Consider the following 5938-nt stretch of genomic DNA (forward strand, 5'->3'; position numbering starts at 1 on the left):
CACACACACACACATACAAAAGACAAACAAGCCAATTTAAAAAATGAGCACAGGACATGAATAGGCACTTCACCACAGAAGGCATTCAGGCAGCAAATAGACATATGAACAAATGTTCAAGATCGTTAACATTTAGAGAGGTGCAAATTAAAACAATGAGACATCATCTCACACCAGCAGTAAAAGCAAAGTTCAGAAAAGCAGACGACAATAAATTCTGGCAAGGGTTTGGAGCAACTGGGACCTTCCTACATTGCTGGTGGGACTTCAAATTAGTTCAACCACTCTGGAGAATAATATGACACTTCCCCGGTAACCTGGAAACAGAAATACTTTATCATTCACCAATTGCTCTACTTGGTATATATCCACAAGAAATTCATATCAGAATGAGAGTAGACATATGCTCACCAGTGGTCATCGCACCACTATTCATAATAGCAAAAAACTGAAGACTACCCAAATGCCCATCAATGGAAGAATGAATAAACAAACTCTGGTACATACACATAATGGAAGACTATGCTACCTTGAAAAATAACGATGAAGATGCAAAATAACACATAACATGAATGAGCCTTGAGGACATAATGCTAACTGAAATTAGTTAGGCACAAAAGGACAGATATTGCATAAGTCCATTATTATAAAAACTTAAGTCATAATTTCCATACTAACAGAATAATTCCTTGAGAGTTAGCAGAGGTGGGAGAGAGAGGACAGTAACTCATACATCCATGTTAACTTGGGGGACACAGAGGGAAATAAATAGTAGGGGGAGGGCAATGCATAAGAATGGGGAGAAGGGTAGAGGAGTGTGGAAGGAAGTTAGGGAAAAACTCCGGAGGTATACATGAGCCAAATGGAATAGAGGTAGACTGAAATTTTCACAGCATTGGAAAAACAAGGATCTATGATGATGGTGAGCTGGTGTGGTGTTGTGGGCTAATGGGTCAGACTGTAAAGTTTTTTGAACTGCCTGGTCAGGGTTCAAGCTCACCAGCTGCTCCTTGGAAACCCTATACAGGGTTGCTATGGGTCGGAATTGACTGACGGCACTTAACAACAACAGCAACATGATGTAGGGATCAAGACACAGGCTGGAGGGGTAAAGGAAAGGGAATAATGTTATTATGTTTGACTGTTCAGCAACGGACAAATACTGCATAAAACCATTATTGTAAAAGTTTAAGAAAAGATGTCCATACTAAAAGAAAAAGAAAAAGAAAAAAAAAGTTCACTGTTGGTTACCACAAGTGAGAGGGAGGAGGTGATAAGACACAGGTTGGGGATAGTAACATCATAGCTTGGGTGAGGGGGAGGGCAATAAATATACAAGGAAGCAGAGGGCAATAACAAGATGGAAGAGGGGGTTGGAAAAACAAGGAAGATATGGGAACACATAGGAAGGTTTGCATGGGCTAAATGTGAAAGACGTAAATAGTGATGTATACGCAACCTTAGAACAACAGAACTCTGTGATATAAGGATTGAGGCATAATCTGAATGAGTAAAAGAGGGGGAATAATGTTAAGGTGATTGATTGCATTATGGATATTGGTTTCCCTTGCCAACTATTGTAAAATAGACAACAGAAAGTACTATCAGGGTACATGATTACAGAAAACTTCTGCCTATAACTGAATGTAATACCTAAAAGTAGGTCTAAAACTTGTGTGGTGAAATGAACTTCTTTTGGAACCTTTGTAGATATAGGGCTTTATGTGGAATCCTCAGCCCCACCCAGAACCTTCTGAATTGGGACAGTCCCACTTGAAAGGACATGCAGTCCAACCTGGAATGGCTAGAGAAACAGACAATAATCTGTTGTAATATCGCCTATGTGGTTTCTAATGCGAGTTATTTGTGTCTTCTCCCTCTTTTCTTTTGTTAGGTTTGCCAATGGTTTGTCAATTTTTTTAATCCTTCCAAAGAACCAGCTTTTTGTCCTGTTGATTCTTTCTATAGATTTTCTGTTTTCCGTCTCATTTATTTCTGCTCTGATCTTTATTATTTCTTTTCTTTTGGTGACTGTAAGTTCCCTGTTAGTCAGTTTCTAATTGTTGTAAATGGTGTGTTAATGTATTAATTTGGGTTCTTTCTTCTTTTTGGATGTACACATTTATCACAATAAATTTTCCTCTCAGGACCGCTTTTGCCATGTCCCAAAGATTTTGGTACATTGTACTTTCATTCTCATTTGTTTCTAGGAAGTTTATGAATTCACATTTAATTCTTCTTCTACCCAGTCGCTTTTCAGCAGGGTGTTGTTCAGTTTCTTTGTATTCGACTTTATTTCCTTAGTCTTCTTGTTATTGATTTCTAATTTTATAGCATTGTGGTCTGAAAAGATACTCTGAAGTATTTTGATGTTTGTAAATTTATGGAGGCTTGCTTTGTGACCTAACCCATTATCAATTCTGGTGACTTTCTTTTGGGGTCTATCCTTCCTGGGGTGCATTCAGCTTCTTGAATGTTTACCTTCTCATTTTTCAAGATGTCAGGGAAATTTTCTTCTAGAAAAGAAGCTCTTCAACTATCTCCTCTGTGGACTCCTCTGATTCTTCCTGTTCCAGAATGCCAGTAATTCTCAAGTTGTTCTTCTTCATGTTATCCATCATGAATCTTAGACTTTCTTCAGATTTTTTTTATCCTTTTTCTGCTTGCTGTTCTATCTTAGCAGTATTGAGAGACTTGTCTTCTAGCTTGCTAGTTCTGGCTTCCATCTCTTCTATTCTGCTCCTTTCCCCTTTAAGTGTACTGTCCACTTCTGATATTTTATTATTAATCATCTGGACCTCTTTTTGCAGGTTTTGAGTTGTTTCCAGTGCTGTATCAATCTTGTTTAATTGCTCTTGTAGTACTTTCCTGACTTCTTCCTTGTTTTCCTCCACTCCTTTTTGGAGCATTTGAATTTGTTTCCATATCATTCTTCTGGATTCTTTCGCAGGCAAATCCAAAACCTGCTCTTCCTCTTCTGAGGAATCTTTGGCTGTCTTCAGCTCATTTGTCTCAATTACTCTTTTCTGTTTTGGGACATGTTTTGGGATCTTTTGTGTGTTTTGTTTGTCATTTCCAGTAGTTATGTGGGGTTTTTAATGCTTAAATGGATTTTTATTGTTGTTGTGTTTTTAAGCTTACTGGGTGTCTCCTGGTGGATATGATCAGGAGATAGGCTTCCCTTTTCGCATGTAATGCTTAGAAGCTGTTATTGGCTCTTGTCTCAGTGGGGGAATACTATGGGGTATGCTTGTAGCTTGGCCATATGGCCATGATTGCTGTCTCTTGTTGGGTAACGTAGGGAGAAAAAGCTCCCACCTCCAGGAAAAAATGTGTGATCAAAAGGACCAAAAGCAGAAGCAATATAAAAGCAGAGACAAAAAGCATGAAACAAAAATAAAACTGTGGCCAACTAGCCAGTTGCCTTGCTACACAGGAATTGTGTGTGTGCACCCTAGAAGCCTCCAGCAGTGGGTGGGGGTGTCTGCTCGCTCAGGCCCCTCCTTTAGTCACCACAGTAGAGGTGCACAGATAGATATTGAGAGTTAATGGGAGAATGATTGTCCACTATTTTTGTCTCTGAATGTCAGTTTGGTATCTGTGTGTGCACAGTATAATTCTAAGGAAAGTTGTATCCTTTTATGTTGGGATTTTACAGATTGCTCATATGGTTTGTCTGTCAGGCCTGATGGGCCTGCTTTCTTCTTACTAGACAGAGCAGAGTAAGGGGTCCTGCACAAGTTAATTTTAGGGCTGTGACACTGATGCTAATGTCATAAGCAGTCACCAAGCTCTTTCTCTCTGTGCTGTGGGAAAACTGTGGGTGGGCTCAACGCTGGAATTTTGGGGGGAGTACACACCCACCAGCCTGAAGCATCCGGGCTGGGCAAAGAAGGCACTACAGGGCAGAGAAGAAAAAAATGTGTGGACTCCCCAGCATCTCCTTTTGCAAATGTCATTGCACTGCTTTTAGAATTGGTTCCCAGTGCCAGTCTGGCTGTAGCCCCACCCTCTAAAGTCCGCCTGGGCAGGGTGGCCTCAGAGGGTGTCTTGCCACACACAATCCCTAACTCACAGTATTTTCCTTTATATTGTGATTTTTACACTTGTGTGTGCGGGAAACTGACACCCTGCACCTTTTGCTAGAGCCAGGTCTCTGGTGTTGTTCTGTGAGCACAGCTTCTCTGGGTTTTCAGCCCCTTCCCCACGGAGCCTTTCCTACCTGGCTGTCTGCCACCACCAAAACTGGAACTCAAAAAAGTTAAAATTTATAAAGATAGCCAGAACTGATTTTTACTGGCTCCTAGAGTCCTGGTGTCGTGCTTCAGGTAAATATACTGGACTGCAAGGTCGGTCTGAACTACAAGGTTGGCAGTTCAAGCTCACGAGTCACTCCTTGTAAACCCTATACAGGGTTGCTATGAGTCAGAACTGACTCTACAGCACTTAACAACAAAAACAAAGCCAGAAAATAGAAGGCCAGAGATCCTTAAGAAGCATCACTAGAAGTCAGCTTCTCAATACACAGACAGGACAGAACTAAGCTAGGAATGGAGACAGTGAAAAAAAGGGATCCTAGAATAGCCAGCATACTACCATAAACATTCACAAAGTAATGAATAAAGAGCTCTAGTTCAAATCACCTCTTGGTGACTCTAAAATATAGTTTACCTAAGGATGCTGGCGAACTCCTCAGTACAGCAGTAGAGGCAGCGTCACTACTTCTAGACTTGGCAGGAATGGCTGCAATCTGCTCTTGTGATTCCAACCCCCACAACTGTCCATGTTGCTCTGTTCTGGGAGGTTGGTCTATGTGGGCCACATCAACAAACTTCCTTGTCTTCTATCTTCTGGGTGATTCTGTTGATAGTAAGTGTCTGTAGGAGGGCAATATTGAGAAGAATATATTAAGGTCATATATTACCCTGGTTCCTATTTTACATGGCATACATAAACATTCCCTTAAGTGCACTGTGGGTAGTTATCCCTAAGAATTTTGTGGCCAAAAGGTGAAGGCTTATAGCAGCCTGTTGAGGTACAAGTTGGAATGTGTGAAATGTGCAGTTTGAGATTGCAAAAAATATGAGGACTAGGGATTGCCCTAGTAATTTACCAAGCAGATAAAATGCTCTAAAAATGATGACCAAGACAAAGGATGTTCACTATTCTCCAGGGTGTGGATTTACAATTTTGCGCTGCAAATTCAGCAATTCTTAGTCAACGAGATGGATTGGCCAAGTAGCAGCATTGATGGACTCAAGTGTGGCAACAGTAGTGAGGTTGGCCCAGGATAGAGCAGTGTTTCGTTCTGCTGTGCATAAGGTCACTATGGGTCAGTACTGACTTGATAGCACCTAACAACAGCAACAACAGTGTACTCTTAGATATGTTCATAATTATTTTTTATTACACAATCCATATATGTTACATTTATCCAGATTTTTTTCCATTCAAAGATTCAACTATCTTCTCTTTCCAATGACTCAGATGAATTCAGCCAGAAATGACGCACACTTTCATTCTTCCTCAGCAATGTATAACTTGCCAAACAAGACAAGAGCTCAACACCAACTAGTTTTCTCTTTTCACATTTTAATTGAAATGCCCGTGGTCTAGGGAAGTTTTAAGAAAGTAGCATTTATATGACACTTGTGTGACTCCTGTGAGTCTTTTGAGTGAGCAATGATTTACATCTAGTAGGTAAATTCTACTACAACCATACCAAATGTAATTAGATATCAAAACCTGTATTAATAATATGGAGGGACTTGATGTCCTGTTCTGGAACAGCCACCCAAAGGATGAAATATCTAGGAATAAATGTAACCAGAGAAACAGAGGACTTATACAAAGAAAACTACAAAACACTACTACAAGAAACCAAAAGAGACCTACAAAAGTGGAAGAATGTACCATGCTTCTGGAAAGGAAGACTTAA

The sequence above is a fragment of the Chrysochloris asiatica genome, unplaced genomic scaffold, assembly GCF_000296735.1.
Source record: "Chrysochloris asiatica unplaced genomic scaffold, ChrAsi1.0 scaffold00070, whole genome shotgun sequence".
Lineage (NCBI taxonomy): Eukaryota > Metazoa > Chordata > Mammalia > Afrosoricida > Chrysochloridae > Chrysochloris > Chrysochloris asiatica.